This window comes from Hydractinia symbiolongicarpus, chromosome 12, assembly GCF_029227915.1.
Source record: "Hydractinia symbiolongicarpus strain clone_291-10 chromosome 12, HSymV2.1, whole genome shotgun sequence".
Taxonomy (NCBI): domain Eukaryota; kingdom Metazoa; phylum Cnidaria; class Hydrozoa; order Anthoathecata; family Hydractiniidae; genus Hydractinia; species Hydractinia symbiolongicarpus.
Window position 1 is genome coordinate 7,879,607 of NC_079886.1, and position 21,066 is coordinate 7,900,672.

Consider the following 21,066-nt stretch of genomic DNA (forward strand, 5'->3'; position numbering starts at 1 on the left):
ATACATCAAAAGAAAGGTTTAAATAACAAACAAGAAAGCACTCTGGGTGCATCTTAAGTTGAAGTTTGCTTTACATTATGCCCCTTCCCTTCCAAAAAAAAGAAGAAAAATCAATCAATCAAAATTACAAAAGATGAGGTTTGCGAAGGTTAAGTTGCGAACTCCGAACACACGATCGAAATAGACAAGCTGCCGTTCTGCTTGAAGATAAAATATCTAAGATGCGCATATTATTATAAGACCAAAATAATTTTTATTTGATTTAGATCTACTTTCTTATTCCACAATTTCGGCATTTTAAAGTAGGCTTGTAAAAGGCTTTTTTTAAAAAAAAGAAATATTTAGACCAAATAAGGGCGAAATAGGTACGATTTATATTTTTAAAATTATGTGGTTGAGCTCTTAATAAGAGCCGTTAGGTGTACCACAAATCCAGCTGAAGCGCTTCAGCAAAGGTAAAAATTATGTCGTACATCAGGTCAAGCGCACTATATAGTGTTTTAAGCCAAATTTCCACAAGGCATTCTATTGTTCTTTCAGTCCAAAATTCCTAAAAGCGGTCCGCTCAGCGCGATTTCTCGAAGACCACGTGATATGAACAACTTTTGCGAGAGCCATCAAAACAATAATTTTCAATTTAAGATGGCTGGCAAACACACAAATATGACATGGAGCAACAATCTCAGTGAATTTGTTTTGCTTTCTTTTTCTTCATTGAAGAACAACAATTGTTTGAGAAGTTTTATTTTGTCGTTTAAAAGTTTACGCGCTCTTTTGCTGCTTTTGACAAGTGCAAATCAAAAAATAACAATCGAAGTGGATTGTTTTAAAACAATAGCCGCTTTAGACCGCCTAGTGGAAAATCGTTTGTAAGTGTGATATATCTTCAAAATAATAACTTTTCCGCAACCTTAGCCGAAATAAAAAACACAGTTTACAACGCATTGCTATCATGTCTCACCAAAAACAGTCAGTTCATTTTTTATTTTATTTTCTGGAATAAGTTACAATGAAAGTTTAAAAACTAATTGTGAGACCGGGCCGGTCACTTAGTACAGCTAAACTGTACCACACATCCGTATAGGCATAATACCTTTTTTTAAAAAAACTTTTTTGTAACTTTGGTTTAAATAAAAACACAGGATACGTTCCTCCATTCAGCTAAAACAATAAGTTAGCAATTTTATTTCGTGGAATAAGTTTGCTGTTGTTACGTAACTGCATTTAGCATGAGAATTATTAATTAAGAATTTTGTTGCAGCCAAACAGTATTTGACTACTTTCCCTTTTTAGCTAGACAGCCCCCACCCTAGGTGCAAGTGAGTAAAAATCAGAATACTGTAAGATAAAAGGCTCTAAACAAAAATCAAATAGAAATAACTAAGGCTAGCTAGTTAGCTGGCACCAAGATGCTTTCTCAAAATCTAGTTTAAGCTGAAATCTTAAAAATGATTTGTTTCGGATTTATATGTGACTAGAAAACGTGACAATATATTTATCAAACCTGTAAAAACATATAAAATGAAAGATGTTACAGAACAAGAAGGTCAAAAAAGAGCTGCAAACCTTTTTTTAAGATGACCACGACACGACACGACATAACATCGCCGACCAGGCATCGCTAGAACTTCATGTTATACTCATCAAAGAAACGGATAACAGGGCTCACCTTAATTGAAAATGACTTGCTGTTGCTCCGGGTACCATTTTGTGTTACGGAAAGATAGAAAACGGATATAATTAATATAGTGATTTTAAAAAGTATCGTTGTTTGGAATAAAACACAGGCTTTAAAGCTCGCACAATATGCTGAGATTGCTAATGCCCATTTACCCATACTTTTTGAATTGCTATGTGGTTTGTAATACTCTCAAAGATCTACCTAGCCAGATTCTCAGAGTTAAAAGCATTAAAGAAATTATCTGGATTGTAGCTACCAAGCTAGGTATTTGCACTTTAACCAAAATATAAAATTAGAAGTAAAGGTAGCTAAAATTTACGAGTAATGTAATATGTTAGCTAGGGTTATGATATAGTTAGATAGATAAAACCATGTGGCTAAAACATCAAAACAAATACATATATAATTTGTAGATAGGTGAAAACAGTGACATAAAGTCCAACTAAACTTTAAAAAATATAAAAATATAAATAACAAACTAAAAAAAACATTAAGAGCCTGAAAAGGTACATAAAGAGGTTGTGGCTATTCTAGCTACTTTTGAAGTCCCATCGCTCTTCCTTAGGAAGGCTGAACGGAGGTTAATAACTGTGAGTAACGTACCATAACAGCTCTGTTTTTAAAGAAGGACGGGGTTATAATAAACCCTCAGCTATTTGCAACTATCATTTTGGCTTACAGACGGACAGACGTACTGCAAGTATTTTAGCATAGACTAGCCGGAGGACAGGTTAGTGTGTGACTTAACAGCAGGTACGCCGTGTCACGCATGAATTCTTTTAAATGTTGTATTTTTCTGTCTGGTAGAATTACATTCAAACGGGGTTTCTAACTATTTTTAGCTACATCTGGACACAGTGTAACGTTTTTCACAATAGAGTTCATGAAATAAAGACATATTATTTAGCATAATTTTGATTCTGCCATCCATACGTTCCTACCATTGTAAGACATTTCAAGACCATTGCCTTTAGCTACAACTTTGTCGAATCATAATCGTAAGGCAGCATTTTTTTACCGCATCAAAATTAAATCGAAAAAATATCGGTAAAGTTTATATATTTTCTAGTTTAAAAAATTATGGATGGATTAGATCTAATAAATTAAGACCTAGGTTACATTGGCACTGATTTAGAAATTTTTTTCCCGCATATCTAAGAAATTTATTAAAATAAGTTTCACATAAGCATATATCCACACACAGATTTTACGAATGCTAAGCATAATTCAGGCTGAATTTAATTTATCCCAAACTTATAAGAAAGGATCAGCTCTGGGTACACGAATGACTCTTTGAAAAATATTACCACTTATCTGTTTAGCCATTGTTATTGAATAATATAATTACTATCATGTCATGAAGAAGTGAGTTTATTCTGTTTATGATCCAATTCATCTTTGGCTATTTCTCCCCAACTAATAAAAAGCCAAAATGATTACGATTATCGCTCATCGATGACAGCTGTAGCTGTCGAAGCTTAGCGCCTAGAATACACTAAATGATGTTAAATATATTATTCAACAAATTATTCTTGTTGATGCTGTTAATATTCTAATTCATAAAATTTTCGCGCAGAGCAGAGGTTGCGTGAAAAGGGGATCTGCACGAAATATTTATTTTCGGGACGTGCGCGAAAATTCGAATGCGCGAGATTGGAAAAAAATAATTTTGAGAGTTAAAGTTTTTTAATATAAATTAAGGAGCACCAATAATCACAAAAATTTGAAAAAGTTGAAGATTGATGAAGCTTAAGGTCCAATCATCCATATAAAACGATCCGTTTATAAAAAACAAATGTTAAAACTCTTTAAATTCTAAAGAACGCAATGGACAGGCTACTCAATGCCTTTTTAGCTGCTATAAATGAAACAATTGAATGAAGTTTAAAAGATGGAAATTTATTATTATTGCTTTATCCTACTTTATATGCTATATATGAAAAAATTAGGCTATTACGCATTGCCTAAGTAGCTTGAAGTATTTTTCTTTTCATTGTGACCTGATTTCCCCAATAGATTTGGTTAGAAACTAAAAACAGTTTAGGAACATGCTGAGTCCCAACCAAATTTGCGAAAAGTTAGTTTTTGGATTCATTGTTTTTTTTCTAAAAGTGTATACAAATCAACGTTAGCGCATTTTGTTACTGAATTCTCACTAGTTTTGTCAAAAACGATATTTCTGTCCAATTTTTTGCTGTCAGAGTAGCCTCTTACTTACAATGATGAGACTGATGTTTGTATACATGTAGGTGGTATTCATAAAAGCAAACTTATTTTGATTATCACAAGTTTCTTTAAAAATGATTTCTTTGTTTTGTCTTAATGTTTTTACTATTTTTACCCACTGGCTGTCAATGGATTCTGATCATGTGTGCTTATACTGCAAAAATAAAAAACAATTTAATAAGACTTCCAATTTCAGATTTTCTAATTAAATGCTGTTTTATATCAATTTCTAAGTCTTGGTTAAGGTATGATAAGGTTATTCTTGAAAGCCAGTATTAATTGTTGCGTTTCTTAGAAAAAAGACATGATGTTACGCTATGAGTATTTTTTAAAATCATTTCGGATACCAAATTAATGGTTCCTATTGATCATACAGTTTCCAGCTGTGTTGACAAAAGTACCTTCCTTCTCTCTCTCTCTCTTTTTCTCTTACACAAGCTCTGTAATACACTGCTTTTATTCCGTAATAAATAATTACAAGTTCTCAATTTTCATTGGTGTAAAAGCTCTGTCGCATAATTGTCCCATAAAAAAGAGAAGACGCTTGCTAGCAATTTTAATTATTTGCTATAGAAGGAACCATTGGATTGAATTTAAAAAGTTTTTGGTTATGTCGGCCTGTGGCAATCAAAGAAGCAGTTGTCCCATCCCAATAATTTTAAAAAATGTAGAAACGTTACCCCTTTTCTTCAATTACCACAACCAATTATAAAATTCTATAATACATCGTAGTTGATCAAAAAGTCCATTTATCAAAATTTTGTACCCCTCGAGTAGAATATTATGTAAAATATTTTTGTCAGAAACAGCCGCCTAACGCATATTTGATTTTTGTTTCTCATAATTTGTAGTGCCGTTTTTAATCACCGATATGAAATGGAATGAATTAATAATCTTAAGTTAATCTGAAAAAGTGAAATCTGTTTACAACAAGAATTTCGGATTTATTTAAATTTTACGCAGTATGAAAATTAAGTTTAAATTGCGCTACAGAGGAAAAGTCGCCTGGATTGTGCAGCGGAAAAATCGCAGTATTAAGTCGCAATTAAAAAGACTACTCTACTTAAGATTGTCATGTATACTACTACATGCAGATAGTTCAAACAAAGGATCCAAAAAATAATTGACTTCTTGAGTCTTATAATATTTAACATGAATACCTAAGCCTGATGTATGTTAACTTAAAAATTATGGTCTCGTCCAACATTTTTAATTCACATTTAATTCAACATACACCTGATATAGATCTGGAAGGCATTCTAAATCAGCAGACATTTAATTTAGTCAACTCATTCTTTTCTTTTCTTTTGCCGTAATGTGGGGATCATTGTTTTTATCTCACTAAGCAATGATTTCCAATGCACATGTTTTCCAATATCTGGAATTTCCATTATTACGTCATTCTTACGTCATATAAATTGTTCTGAAGGTCAATGTCAATTAATGTCAAAACTGTAGTATGACGTTATCGATGACCCCTCTGTTAGCTATACCTTTTAATTATGGGGAAGGAAATAAATAATGCCTAGTTTCTTAACCCACAGAAAGCAATTTGTAACTCTACAACAGAAGAAGTTTAATACATTTTTATCCTGAACAAGTAACAGAAACTACCTTGCTAGTTTTATTCATGCAAAGGGATGCACAAAGATAAGAAAACCGGTGTAGAAAGTTCAGAAATTACGAAAAGGACAGAAGTAACAGGAAAAATGTTACATAAGGGCCTTAAGTTTCCATACATATAAATACATGATGCCCTCTTAAAAGCTTCAAAACAAAATAAACTCTCAAATAATACACTGCAAGGACATTTGAAGAAACCATGAAGATTTTATTTGCATTTGCAGCAACGTTATATTTACAAGTTATCACGGCAGGTAAGTTTCGCAGTTTACTGTGACCCCCAACACTGTAGAGACCCAAACTAGCAACATTTCAAGATTATCAGGACATTTGTATTTAGATATTTGTCGTTATTCTGAAGTTACTCTTGTACTTGATGCATCTGGCAGTATATTACCAGAACAATGGAGTCAAGTTAAAAAGTTTGCTCAAGGATTGGTAGACAGAATCACTGTTAGTCAAGAAGGTAATCATATTGGGGTAGTAACCTTTGCAGGTACGGCAAAAAAAGAAATTTATTGCGACGAACATACATCCGAAGTATCTCTGAATTCGGCAATATCGTCTCTTCAACAGTTTGGTCAATTTACTAACATTCAAGATGGGTTGAAAAAAGGTAAAGACGTTCTGACCAATCGCGGTTGTGGAGTGAGAACACCCCCTCCATCAAGTAGAGTGATCATTTTGATGACAGACGGTGAAGCAAATCGTGGTGACGGACCGCAACAATTGATAGAAACAGCCAAGGCCATTCAAAATGAAGGTATCGAAATATACGCCGTTTGTGTCGAGGGAGCAAATTTTACTCAACTAATTGAAATTACTGGTAGAGCAGATACAGTTATTAAGGCAGGCGATTTTAATGGGCTTCTCTCAAGTAATTTGATCAAAAAATTAACTGCTTCGGTTTGCACCAATCCTGCTACTGAATCTTACACGGCAACAACGACGCCTTACACGATAAATACAGATTCCACCACAACAACAACAACAGAATTAACTTCAACTCCTTCAGAAACAACAACGCCATTAGAATCAGCCCCAACAACAGCACCACTAGTGTCGGACAGTATAACGACAACTCAATCAAAAATAACGCCATCTGACACCACGGCATCTGTTTCACCTATAGCAACAACAGATAGAACTATCACGACAGATGGAAAAACAACAACAACAACACGGAAACCAACCAGTAAGAGTTTGATAACTTTATGTTATAAAATTCGTTATCCATTCATATTCTATAAAAAAATTCAGATGCAGTTATCCCCTAACTTCCTTTCATTATTTTTTCCTTCCAGATTTGTGTTCATGTGATATTGAGAAAGAAATGTATCCATGCATCAAATGGACAAAATATGAAATCATTGAGAAATTCAATGGTATGAATTACTGATTACTGTTATGCTCGATTTATTAAAAACGCTACAAAACAGGTTGTTGATTCTTGACTTTTATACGAAAGTCGAGCTAATGGCGGTAAAAACGCTTATAAGTACTGAGAGCAAAACAGCATATAATATCATCTTTATTATCAAATTGCGAATCCAGATATAACTAAAAATATTTCCTATGTGTTATATCAGTAATTTTGAAGAAGATAGCAGCAAAAAATATCAAATTCATTTAAAAAACAGCAATTACTAATAAACAGGTTGTCTATATAGTTGTAAAGTGCGTTTTGTACTTGACCTTTGGAGTGACCTGCTTATTATACCTGACTGATACAAAAAACCGGTTAGTATGAAATAAACCGATGATTTAATTGGTTTACGGCTTATTAAAACAGGACTTTGTATGAAGCCATACTAACCGGTTTTGGAAGCCATTATTAAAATGGTAACATAAAAACGTAAACAAATAAAAAACATTTTCATAGCACACAAAAAATATAAGTGGTTCACTTAAAGCCACCTTTTCGTTTCAATTCACACATGAACAATGATTCGAATTTGTTTTGTGTACTTACAAAAGTTTAAAATCGAACGATCCTAAATTCGAAAAGTATCAAAATCGAACATCCCTTTTTTTATTCCTTCGTGCATTAGAAATAGCAACTTAAATATAGCTTTGTTTGGAAACAAAGGAAAATTTTTTGCAAACCAGATACAGGTCAAGGGCACAGAGCTCGCAAGATCGTTCTGTACTTTTGACCTTGGACTTTGTCTTTTACAGTACAACATCAAAACCGGTCAGTATCCGTTATTACCAACTGTTAATGAGAATGTGCGAGGATGTAGAGTAACATCAATGACAAAGATCCTATTTGAATCGTTTCGTTAAAAAAATGTTGCAAATTTTAAATGTTTTGTTGTCTTTTGTAGGAACTTGCTATACGGATAAACTGAAGAGTGCAATTGAATACATTAAGAAAAGGAGAATGGATTTGATGGAAAAAATCGCGGTATTTAATAACTGCACAGTTGATTTGAAAGGCAAGCTCACTGATGTTTCTTATTATCCTTACACGGACGTTTTCACAAACTATGATCAATGTACCGTCAATATCAAGTGCAAATTGGAACAATGGAAGAAACAACTGGGTACGAAGTTGTTATTATTAGAGAAGGAATTAAAATTAGAAGAAGAAGGCTGGGGTGGACAAATAGCTGGTAAGTAAATTTCCTTTACCATAACCTGTTCGGAAATTCTTCTAATTGTTTTATGCTGGTAACATACTAATCTGCTTTTTTACAAACCATTAGCAACTTGTTTTCCTTAATAAGGTAAAATGGCAATAAGGAATAATAAAGCCTTTTATGTATAATAATAATGGTACCGCAGTAGCGAGACACACAAAATGCGGTATATAAAGGAAGGGTGAACCTGTCGATTTATCCACGGGCCATCGACTAATTACTATAATAATACCGTTATTAATTTTTATATTTACTATTTTAGCAAACGGGTGGACGTATCTACGAGATTTGATAATGAAAAAATGGTAAAATCCAGGATCCATTTTATTTCTTCAGTTTAAAAAAGATTCATTTTGAATGGCATTTTGGGATTCCAATTAATTAAATCGATTGTTTTTAATTGAAATTAACATCTATTGGAAGATGCTGAGCAATAAAAGAGTTTCGGCAACTCGAATATCAGATAACTATCAAAAAAATATCCTATCCCAAGTTTTTCTATTTTAGTTCTCGTTTGTTTAAACAAATTTTTTATTGCTCCTTGAAAATTTCGAATCACCATGAGCTGCCTGGAAAAGAATACGCTGTAATATATAATAAAACTCTATATGTAATTTTATTATCAACATAAAGAAAAAAACTACAAAAAACTATTCTAATACAGTGGAATCTCTCCAAAGCGGACATGGTCTAAAGCGGACACTTCTATATAACGAACACTTTACCTTGGAACGGATTGATTTTAGGACAAACTCTCACAAGAAAATCTCTATAAGACGGACAGTTATAAGGCGGACACTTTATAAAACGGATACATTTTTTTGAAAGAAAAAAAACCTATTATTGATGAGGAAAATCAAGAATGTTGTCATCAGTTACGAAAAAAGTGGAGGGACTCCAAATACAGTTGACTCTCTCTATCTCGACTACCCTCTATCTCGAACATCTCTCTATCTCGAACCAAAGTCTCGGTCCCTTGGACATTTGTGTAGGCTCTAAGCTATTTTCCTCTCTTTATCTCGAACCTCTCTATCTCGAATACCTCTCTATCTCGAACCAAAATCTCGGTCCCGTCTGACTGTTTCTCTCTCTATCTCGAACTTTTCCGAATTTAAGAACCTATTTACACTAAAAATCGAATTAAAATGTTCCATTTTCGAACGAAAATGTTTGACGTTCGAATTCTAAAGTCACTCACAAAACATTGTTTACAGTGTTTTGAACCAGAAACCTTCTTGAGGTGAAGATGTCGGCTTTAAAAAGAAAACTCAATAACGTTTCTTTAATTCAAAAATGTCAAATAATTCGGGAAATAGAGAAAGGAATGTCAAACAAGGAGGCAGCAGAAAAATACGGGATCCCCAATGAAATGCAAATGCTTATCTCCAAATTCGAAAAAATGTATAATGAAGACAGAGTGGCATCACTTAAACAAAAAGACATAACCGATTTCTTTAAATGAAGCTGTAAATTTATTTTATGTATTTATTTTAAAAGAAGTCTTGTGCATTGAATATTAACATTTTAACATCTCTCATTGACCTCAATCAACTCCCGATACACTGAAGGTTAAAAATACGTTTTTTACGAAAAAATCCAATTTTTGTCAATTTTTCTCTATCTCGAACTTTCTCTATCTCGAACAAATTTTCTGGTCCCTTGCGAGTTCGAAATAGAGAGAGTCAACTGTATAAAAAAGAAAGCAAACTTGAATCCGAGATTTTTTCGAGTAGATTATAAAATACAATGTATTTGTTAGTTGATATTTGTTTTTATTTGTATAACAGTAGAGCGTATGCATAATACAAGTTCACATTCATCAAATTATGTGTCTCAAGAAAAAACGTATATAAACAAAAAAAGTCATGTTTTTGGCAATATTTTGCTTTGAAAGTGATTCTTGGATCTATAAAACGGCCACCTCTATAAGACGGACACTTTTTTTTCACCAATGGTGTCCGCTTTTAGAGAGATTCTACTGTATATTTATCAGTAACTAACTATGCCAGCAGCGGCGATCCCTCAAACCAAGCAAGCTAGGTAGCCTTTTTTATTGCTATACTTTTAAGGTTTATTTTTGCGTTTTTCACCAATCTGATTTATACTTAGCTGGAACTAAGGTTGTGGCTATCTGGCTGTTAACTACTTTTTTATGCTTAATGCAGTTATGTAGGTACAGCTTTTACTGCAATATAAATTTTGGCGAGTCCAACGTTACTATTATTCCGAAAATTTATACAGGAAGCCACTTCAATGTTGGAAACAATGTTATCAATGTGGTTCCTGTGTTCGGAATGTATACATTAAGTATGCACCGGTAATACCTACCTAATTTCCCTTACATGGCATGGGTTGACCCGTAGCTGTGGTAAAGGCACTTGCTAAACATGCCCGCGCTGTAGACCGAACCACGGACCTTGTGATTGCAAAGCGAACTCCATACACACAAGGCCACGCTCCGTTTATCGATTCAATGATGAGACAAAAGTCTTGATTAACCTGTGATACTTAGATAGGGTTTACTTCTTACCCACAATTAATTTAGTAACTACACCCTGTATTAAAAATTTAACGAAAAAGTATTCCAAAAAAAAATTCTTCATTCCAGGTCTACCACAGGGTAGATAAATTGCTGATGGGCGACCACGTAGATTTTTCCACGGGTTGACGAGTAGTCTATATTTTATTATTTGCTTGCTGTCTGTAACCCAACCTAAAAATCAGGGGTTTTTTAATAAAAAAACGTCATTAAAATCGCACCTATGATTATAGTAATATCCTCCCGTCCAAGAAAATCTTGTTACTTTATGTGGACAGGCCGCAAGGATGCACGAAAGAGCGATGCGAGAAATATGTACGACGGGCGCTCCACCGTGAAATCTTCCACGGGTTAACGACTAGCACATATGTATTTATGAAAAAGTTTAAGAAATAGATTACCAGCTCCATAGTTTTGAAATGTATCTGACCAGATTTTTACACATGTTTGTTATGTTAAATTACATTAGAAAATAGAAGATTATGCTGCATATGAATATCGTTTTTATTAAGAGTGAAAAAAGTTATTGACAGAGTTGTTCGATTAACAGCGCTAAACATTTTGCTTTTTTTAGGGGAATTGTTGTTGTTGTGGGTAACGCACATTGTTTACAAAAATTGTGGCCATTGCCATGAGAATACAGCTGACTTATTTTTTGTTTAGTTCTTATCTCATTATTAATAGGGTTAAGTCAACAAGGAAGATATTTGAAATCCGTTATCGGCAAAGTTTTAACCACTCCAGGAGAAAGTCTATTCCATCATCATAGATTGCGCTCTTGTATTTCCTCTTTTTTATAATATTGTTATTAACCGGGGTACCAAAAAGGGGGCTACGAAAGCCGTATCAGCACCAGCAACCGCCTAACTAGACAAGCGCTTAGAAAAACGTTTATCCTATTTTCATGCTCAGAAAGGCATGATTCACAAGTCTATTTCATGATTTAGAAAAGGAACGAAGTAACAAGTATATGGAAAAAAGAAGGGAGTCCTCTTCACGTGTAGTCAACCGTAAGGAAACAGAATGTTTAACGTACTAAATCAAGCATGCCAGCCAGAAAGTCATAAACAATAGCCAAGTAAATAGACACTCACAGGTCTGTTTGAATGAGCTCATTGGTACTCATCTACATATTTCACTGCCCGAACTGATACCGTTAGAAAGTCAATGAAATGTAGGTTTTGAAACTGTCTCTATTTCTTCAGCGCGTGCTAACGGCTAGGATTGGTCCCACTGTAAAAAATGACTTATTTATCTAAATCTCTTATAATAATACGGAGAGTGTGTCTGTGTGTCTGTAACAGGCAAAGTTGATATCGTCATTTTCCCTTGATGTTGCCGAAACAAATCTTTGATGTTGCCGAAAAAAATATGTCTTCTTTGTCGTGAAAAGCCGCGAGTTTTGTGTGGTTTGTTAAATGAAGTTCTAGCACAAAGTAACGGAAATTGTGTTTGCAAAAAAGATGGCTGTCCTTTTTAAGCATTTGTCTTCTCCTGCCTTCAAATAAATCTTTACAAAAGCATTTAAAAAGGGGGATGGTATATAAATGAAGTATAGAAAGGTTTCTGTAAGGTTTGTTTATGTTTTTTAAAGTTTTGATGATATTATTGATGCGAGACATGTTTGTTAGCTAGCATCAACCACAACAACAACAACTACCTAGCTAGGTAGCTAGGAATTTATAAATATGTAGCCATGTTCTTTATACCTAGCTAAGTCTCCAGTTTATATTTAAGTGACCAGCTATTAGCTGCTGTAGCTACCTTATGCTAGCTTCAGTTTTATGTTGCTTTTTACATGTAAGCTAATCTTAGTGGTCTTTGCTAAGAACGTGACTAACTTATTTTAATTGACATTTTAAGCTTAAATTAACAAGCCACAACAACTTTTAAAAAAGTATTACATAATACTTAAGAAGAGCTTAAGGACTGTTTTTAAGCAAATAATGTATTTTTCACAATTTGTATATGCAAATAATGTATTTTTCACATTTTGTGTAACTAAACTTATAGTAAGTACGGATCATTAGACAAAAAATTGTTTTGTTAACCGGTTAATTTTTACATTTTGTGCATATTTTTGCGGGAGAGGAAGGTATGCAACCGAATAAATGATTTTTCAAAGTTTAACTTTTTGTTTTTAGGTGTTTTGTGTTTGTTTAAGTTTGGCTTTTTGATATTGTTCAGGTTGTATTGTTGTATAAGCATTTAGGGAAAAGACAATGTTTAAAATGCGTAAAGAACTTATTTCATAGATCTGTGCTTACTGTTGCAAGCCTTTCTTTTCGACACTTCAGATTAAAATATTGAAGGTTTTCAACATAATCACATAATAAGATGTATACATATTTGAGATATGTGTTATTTCTGACATTATTATTATTGTTGTCGTAACTGTCTGGGTTGTGACTGTCAATGTTGTAACTTTCTACTAACTAGATTTTACACCTTGCACGCCGTTGTTTTTCATATTTTGTCTGAAGTTTTGTTGGGAGGATTTCATGCGATTTGACATTTGATATTTTGTGTTAGATTTTAAGAACTTTTTTGTTAAATTATGACTTATATACTTTCTTTTTATGCATTTTCAGATTATTTTTTTTAGTAAAAGGCATAATCAATATACTGAAATATTTGCTGATGTCATCAAAATTCAAATGACAGAACTTTTCAATTGTTTTTCTGCCTAAGTGGATTTTTCCACGGGCCTAATCGACTAGTTTTAAATAAAGCGCTACCACAGCGTTCAGTGTAATCTCTAAGTTCCAGCAATCAGGTCAAATTAAGAAGAATGTTATTTCTTGGAGTCCAATTGTCTCATTTATCACATTTATAAGGTTAAAGTCCAAAATCAGTTCAATTTGGTCCCGCAGTCAATCGTTTTACTGTTAAAGGCGATAAAACCTAGTAATATCAGAAAAATATCGCTAAACACATGTTGGTACGAATATGTGACGCAACCGCAACAGCGACATTTCCTTCCTCTCTGCTTACGCTCACTTCTGTTTTTGCAACAATAATATATTAAAACATTTTTTAATCAAGCACAGATGCAAATCAGTACCGAAACTTGATTATAACCTTGGAGGAAAGAATACGGAAGGAGAAACAACTTCATTTCTGTACGCTTTAAATGTATTGAATTTTCTATTGTTTTTAATTTCAAAAGAATCAGTGCGTGAGGTGCTCGACCGAGTCTTTTTCGAAAAAAAATGATCAAATTCCATATTCTCCTTTAATAGGGGCTAACTTTTTTCTATTGAAATCTGACTGTAACACGCTGCAGGCACGTGATATTTGTATGGGAAGTGTGCCTAATATAAGTCGGTAAACATTGCTGTTAAAAACTTCAACAATACGTTTGGAAATAAGCGTTTAACCGTGATATTAACCTATTTTTGCAGGCTTGAGTATACCACTTTGATCATGAAAAACAATATAGATAGATATGCGCCGGACGAGTGCTGACCAAATGTGTGCTGGATTAATGTTTATTCTAACTAAAGAAATAACTTCTTATAACAGAACTTCGTTTTAAAACGAGATATAAACTTTTTCTTTTTGTTTACAAAAGTGTCGAGCATGTGCTTCTTCACTAATTATGTTAACATAAGAACAAAAGAAATTTTACCGATTTCAATATGGCTTGTTGTTTTGATAATATTATCAAATTCAATATCAAATTATCTAATTGTTTTTATAACCAATCATAGTTGCGAAATGTTATTCACGAATAATTTAGTCACACAACCGCCAAAATTTCAAATTAAGTTTCTATACAGACACCTGCTAGAACCTCACGCAGTGTTTCAATAGAATTAAAAGAGTTGTTTCTCCTTCCGTATTCTTTCCTCCAAGGTATAACTTAGAATTTTGACAGACTTTCACAGGACGGAAATTTAGCCGGTTTTACTTTTCTGCGCGTTCGCAAAGTTAGATTTTAGCGAATTATGGAGTATGTTTTAAAGCACAAAATCTCAAATTTTACTATTTTTGAAACTTATGATTTTTGTCAAAATGTGATGACGAGAAATGATCATATTGGAAAATAGTAGGGATTTGCTATACTGACTAAAAGGTTGTGTCCTCCGAAATAGATTTTTCAACGAAGTACATGTAATAAATATAGCATTCAAAAGGAAATTTTAATTTTTTGCATTAGGCATATTTTTGTTTAAATATTATACACAACAATTGTCAATTCACCAGCAGAGTCTTTACAAAGTATGTAGAAAAGCTTATTACATAGATTACATAGATATAAATATTTAGAATAGGAATACAAGTTAGTTATGTTCCGACTATATACATAATGCATATCAATAGGATTGGCTACCCTATTTCCTGTACATGGCTTGGGTTTATGTGTAGCTGTGGTCGTGGGACCTTCTAAACATGCTCGCGCTATACACTGTCACTCCAACCACGTGATTACGACGTGAACCTTACAACCACCCGTCTACGGGTTGGGTTTATCATATCTTTTGCAAGAAGATCGAATATTAAGTTGCGTTACGAGGAGAGGTCACTTACACTGTTAAACAATTAAACTGCACGATTCATTTTTTTCAACTATAAGTTGAGCAGTAAGTTGGGTTTCTTCTAAGTGAGAATAACATATCTTATTTAAATTTTATCAATTTTTGGTACAGAAGCAGATTAAAATTTTAATGGGCAAAAATACTATCACCCACACAAAATTTAATTACTTTTTATAAACTTTGGTGACTACATTTTATGAAATTAAAATTTTTATAAAAACAAAATTATACAGAAAAAATTTAACAAATTCTCCTTTTTTATGTAAAAATTGCAATTAAATTGTTGACAAAACATAGCGCAATTAAAAAATAGATCGTGAAAAAGACGGTGAAACATTTTTGTGGGTAAAATATATGGAGTCCAACCTTTAAATAGTGTACACCTACGGTGCGGAGAAAGGTGTCCACTATGTAGAAGTGTTTGGCTCATAAAGGTTGTTGCTGCCAGCTACTCAATAGAAAACAAGACAAGATTTTTCACAACACATTCATATTAAATTTCGACAAACTTTCGGTGGCAGGAAACCACAATAAAACAAAAAAAAGAATTGTTGTCACGAAAGATTGTGGAAATGTAGTATGTTTTTTTTGTGTGAAAAGAAATCCAGTTAGTAAGTATTATATATCTTGACTCAGTAGTTATAATGCAAAGTTATAATGTCAGTACATCTATCATCTTAAATTGCTTTATATGGCGGTTTGCTTCTTGAACCCTTGAAAAATGTCAACATTTAATGAAGTTAAAATTATATGTGATAATGCCCACTAAACAAAATCTATATCATAAAGATATAAAGATATGATTCAAAATTCTTTTGTAATTTTGTTAAATCCTATCTGGTGTCCGCTATGGACAGGAGAAATTTTCGTTTGGTGCAAAAACATATGTCTGCTAATGACAGTGTCCACTGCGTAGGTGTCCGTAATGTAAAGGTTTTGACCGTCATTCGGTCGGTGCATGTAAGGTGACTGCTATGCAGCATGTTCATCATGTACTGGTTTGACTGTAGTTACTCTAGTCTAGTCTACCACGTTTTGCCAACTTTTTTTTACCACAAACGTATTCCTTATGCCGTAGAGATGTCTTTGCAATTTACTGAAACATCTCTACAGTTACCAAGGCATTAATAATACCTTATCTTGTTGAAAGAATTGAGCAAAGTTCCAGTAATTGATGTCACTCTGTTTTGATAAATGTTTTGTTTACAAAGGAGGAAGAAATACCAGTGATCAAATTGTTTTACAATTATCTATTTAAATATTTAAGAATTTAATAGAAGTCAATTATCCCACTTCGGCCTCTGGTCAAAACAAATAACGGAAAAGAATTCTTCTTACATAACAAGTTATTTTAGATATGTTCATGCTTATGCAACGAACTACCGTTTTAAAAATTGTAATGTTTGTATGGTTACATTGATATATTCATGAAATGTTGTTTTTGAAATGAACTTCCAATTCTTATTAAGAAGTTCTTGATTAGATGTATAAGACTAAACTTTAAAGAGTTACAACGTCAAGGAATCTCGTGCGCACCTAAGCAGCATTGGAAAAAATGAAAACCTTTGCAGAAAGAAACATATCGATGCTCTTGAAAAATTAAGCGAGAACTGATTTTTGCAAATATGCAAAAGTTAATCTTAAAGGTTTTAAGAATTGAACCTTAAAACGAATACTTTCATTACCAGAGCATAAAACTGAAACTGTAAAAGACCATTTTTTGCTAAGTTTTCCCCCCAAATATTAAGTTGTACGATTGGAAGGTCGGTTTTTCCGCGTTACAAAAACCTTCGCAAATCGATGCTTTTAGAAAATTTTACCACATATATTCCGCGCATTTGGCTAACAGAAAACAGAAAATGTTGCAGTTCCATCATTGTAACTCTATTGCATTCTTTAAAAGTTGAGTTCAAATAACTTGACATTCAAATGAACGAGAAATAAAATTTTGCGTTGGAAGTAATTACCTACCTTTAAAGTTCATTTTTTTACAACTCACTTGTAATACTATTTACGCAACGATCGTTACTTTCGTAAGAGCCCTTTGACGTAAAGAAAGTTTACATAAAAATCTTCATATTCTCAAAGATTAAAAGGTTTGCCAAGGCAATGCAATGGAAAGGAAGAAGTACTGAGGAGATCTAAGCCAACAATATATTGAAATTGGTGTCATTCTGTGCATAACAGTTAAAATTTAATACGCTATTTAATTAATCGCTTCACTAAAATCAACAATTAAACCCATACTCATATCAACTCTTTATGTCATTTTGTCTCCTTAGGAAAAATTAGCTTCGTACTTCAATTAATACAATCAATTTTCAATGCTGAAATTTAAATAACTTTTAAAACTTGAGTAGAATCCATTTTTGTTTATGTCATTATTTTTCTCACAAATTCCTAAATCTTGTTGCCATTCAATTAATGCCATCATATTTTATGAGCAGAATGCTGTTTTGTTGATGTAAGATTTGTAAAAAATTGAATCTTGTTGCCAGCGTAAGGAGGATTAAATTTCTTGCGTTCATGATTTGATGAAAATTGAAAAACACTATCTTTGGGTTAATCAGTCTTGGACAGGTTAACCCAAAGACCTTTTTCCATTATAGCTTCCTTAGCCGCAGTTCCCGCGTTTAGCATCTCGAGATGTGGATTAGATTTTCTTCTAGCCGCAAAACATCTATTTTAACAGATTTGAAAGTTGAGACGAGTTGACTTTTAAGCGTTTGCAGATGAAAAACTTTTTTAACGACCAATAAATATCCAGAAAACGCTGCCATCTTTTATGTAATGGAAATTTTGCATAGTAAGCCCCGCTGCTTAAACACCTCTATGCATGTCTAGAAACTGGTTATGGGCATGTCTGTTGTTTGTCTACCTTAAAGTTTGCTATACCTATGAAAATACAATTGGAAGTTTCCTCATTCCTTCTTATTTTTACCATTAAAATCTAATAAAATTGTGAAAATCTTCCTCCAATCTTTTCAAACGTCATATACTTTTAACTTGAAAGAGGAGAAGAAAGCCTATGCCAGGTGAAAATGCAGTTTTGTCGCTATTGTGGGCAAATTGAATTCCAATTTTGCAAATACATGTTCCAAGTAAAACGTTTTCGGACACCTAGAAAGGCGCACATTACAGAAACCATTTTGGGCCGTCTTCTAGAAATTCATGGACAGACTCTGACGTATAATTCCGATTGGCAAGTGTAAATGTACTTATGACAAAAAGATATTTTTTTCAAAAGCTAAGAAAATATTTTTATTTATCCTTTTTATCGAGAGTAAAAAAAATTGTTGGGGAAACAATAGGATGGACAAAGAATCCATCTTTCTAGGTAAAAAACTATGGTGGTTTCTTGTGTTGATAGTAAAGATAGCAGTAACGCTTTAATTTTGCAGTTCCAGTGCTAAAGAATAAAAATATATTTGATATATAAAAAAAAGCCAGACATTGTTACTTTTATTAAACTTCGTTAATACTGCAATAAAAGCTTCATCGAGTATAATCAGTTTAACAAATCATTTTTTGCAGTTCCATCTCTGTTTTGTAACACACAAACAAAGATAGAGAAGATAATGAAATTCTTTCTGTTTGACAAACAAGATGGAAGATTATTAAATACTGATGGTAATAAAGAACGTTGCGAGACATTTTGGCAATAGGAATGCTTCAATTATTTCCAAACTACGTCGGTGTTGCAACAGAAAGGTTTAATAATTAATCGATCATGGTTTAGAAGGTTAAATCTTTTGACAAAAGGTTAATAAACCTTGTATTTCCTGGTGTCCTCCTTAATGGTTTCACATTTCTGATGATGACATAACGAATTATTTACTATTGTCAGCATTTTTCATCGTTAATGTTAATATTTTGCAAACAACAATTTTAAGTATACCTAACAATGTAGGATATCCTTCTTTTAGCGATTAGCACTAGCCTGATCTCCACTGAAGACGATCAGCTCGTCGCCTTCAAGAGATCAAAGGTCAACGCTTTTTCTCCTCGCCCTTACTTATCGCCATGCAGTTTCCACTAAACGATATTTCTCATTGCTTTTTGAAGATAGAATTAATTTTGACAACATGAGGAAGGAACAGGAACTTGCTTCATTTTTTATTATTGCACAGAAGAAAACTTCAAAATGCAAATAAAAAAGAAACAACAAAAGCTATTGGTGAAAAATATATATACCACCATTTGGTACAGAAATTAGGATTGTGTGATAGACAAAATCATTTTATCTAAATTTAGAGGTCATTATTGTTCCCAGGATCTCTTGGCCCCAGAGTCTCATAGATCCTGAGTCATTATTTTATAATGTGTTTAGGGTTATATACGAGTTTTTATTATTCAATTTATTTTCTCGTTTTTGTGAAAAGATGAGATGAGAAGTTACTGCTTCACTTCCCTTACAAATAACTACCACTTCTGAACTGTTCCGTGGATAACAAACATGTAAATAAAGTACATCAAAGATAATTTATTGAAATAATAATTATAGAAAGAATTTGTGCGACAAAAAGGCGACAAAGTATCAAACAGTTAATCGCCTTGTTATCGTTGGCGATGAGATCAAAAATCGCTTTTTAGTTCCCACTGCAAATCGTTGTTGCGGCGATAAGGAAGGCGATAAGCTCATCGCCCTTAATCGTGACTAGGCTTTATAAAAGAAGATTTGAAATTGATAGGATCCTATCCAAAACAGTGCGAATTTTTCTGCCCGACCTCTGGTGCAAACAAACAAACAAAACTCAGAAAAGTTCTTCATTTGAACTAATTAGTTTCGCTTCAAAGGACTATGGATTTACGTTATCATACGTTACGATTTATGCGTACACAATAATAATAATCATAATTACATCCTCTCCTAAAACTATTTTCAGATCTGAAGTTATGGTTTCTAACAGGATATATTTCAAAGTGTTTTTCACAAATCGTCCATACGAGGAAATATACAAACAGCACAACAATCAGAGAGTTCAAGTAAAGAATTTTGTGTTTTTGAAAGATATTCATACCAATATTTTCTCATTTTGGGACCATTCAAAAATTATATAATGCAAGATTCATACATTGACAAAAAATGCTCAGTCATACGGACTTTCCTTAAGTGGAAATATAAACATGTGTAAGTGCAAAAAAACCGGTAAAAGGTTTTATGATCTTACGTGACTTCAGTATATTGATGCAATAAGTTTCGTTTGTAACATCGGAAATACAATTAACATTGAATGCCAAAAAATACGAATAGGTGAATTTTTAACCTTTAAATGAATCATAATTGTATCTAAAATTTCAAAATGAGGTAATTGGTTGTTTTGATGCAGCTAAACAGCGGAAAATTAATACTTACAAAGAATTTGATGTGACTCATGGTATTGGCGTTATGGTCTTCTAATGTTAAGGAGGGTCGTAGGAAACTCTTACTCTGAAACTTTAATTAAACTCTTCCCTTACTATCTGAATAAAGAAAGCTATAAACCTAAGATACGACGAAAAAAACAGAGTGATAAGTGGTAACCAGGAAGGTGCAGCTGTCCCTGCAATTTTCTCTTTATTTCTCTTGATTAAGTAACTCTTTTGGTCGTTTAGATATAAACCACTTTCAGATGATGGTATAATCAATTAATTTTCTTCATTTTCCAATAGTGCTAAAGAATAAAAAGATATTTGATATATCAAAAAAGCCAGACATTTTTTACTTTTATTAAATTTCGTTAATACTGCAATAAAAAAAAATGGAGACAGGGAAACAGATGTATAAAGTATAAAATAATAAAAAAGGACCTTGAAAGGCTTAAGTATTTCCGC

General features: G+C 32.9%; 1 protein-coding gene across 1 annotated transcript in view; it reads right to left on the reverse strand.

The window, feature by feature from the left end:
- The window catches only part of LOC130621522 (uncharacterized), a 91,989-nt gene that overhangs the window by 39,073 nt on the left and 31,850 nt on the right, over positions 1–21,066 (reverse strand). The gene's annotated exons all lie outside the window — the stretch shown is intronic.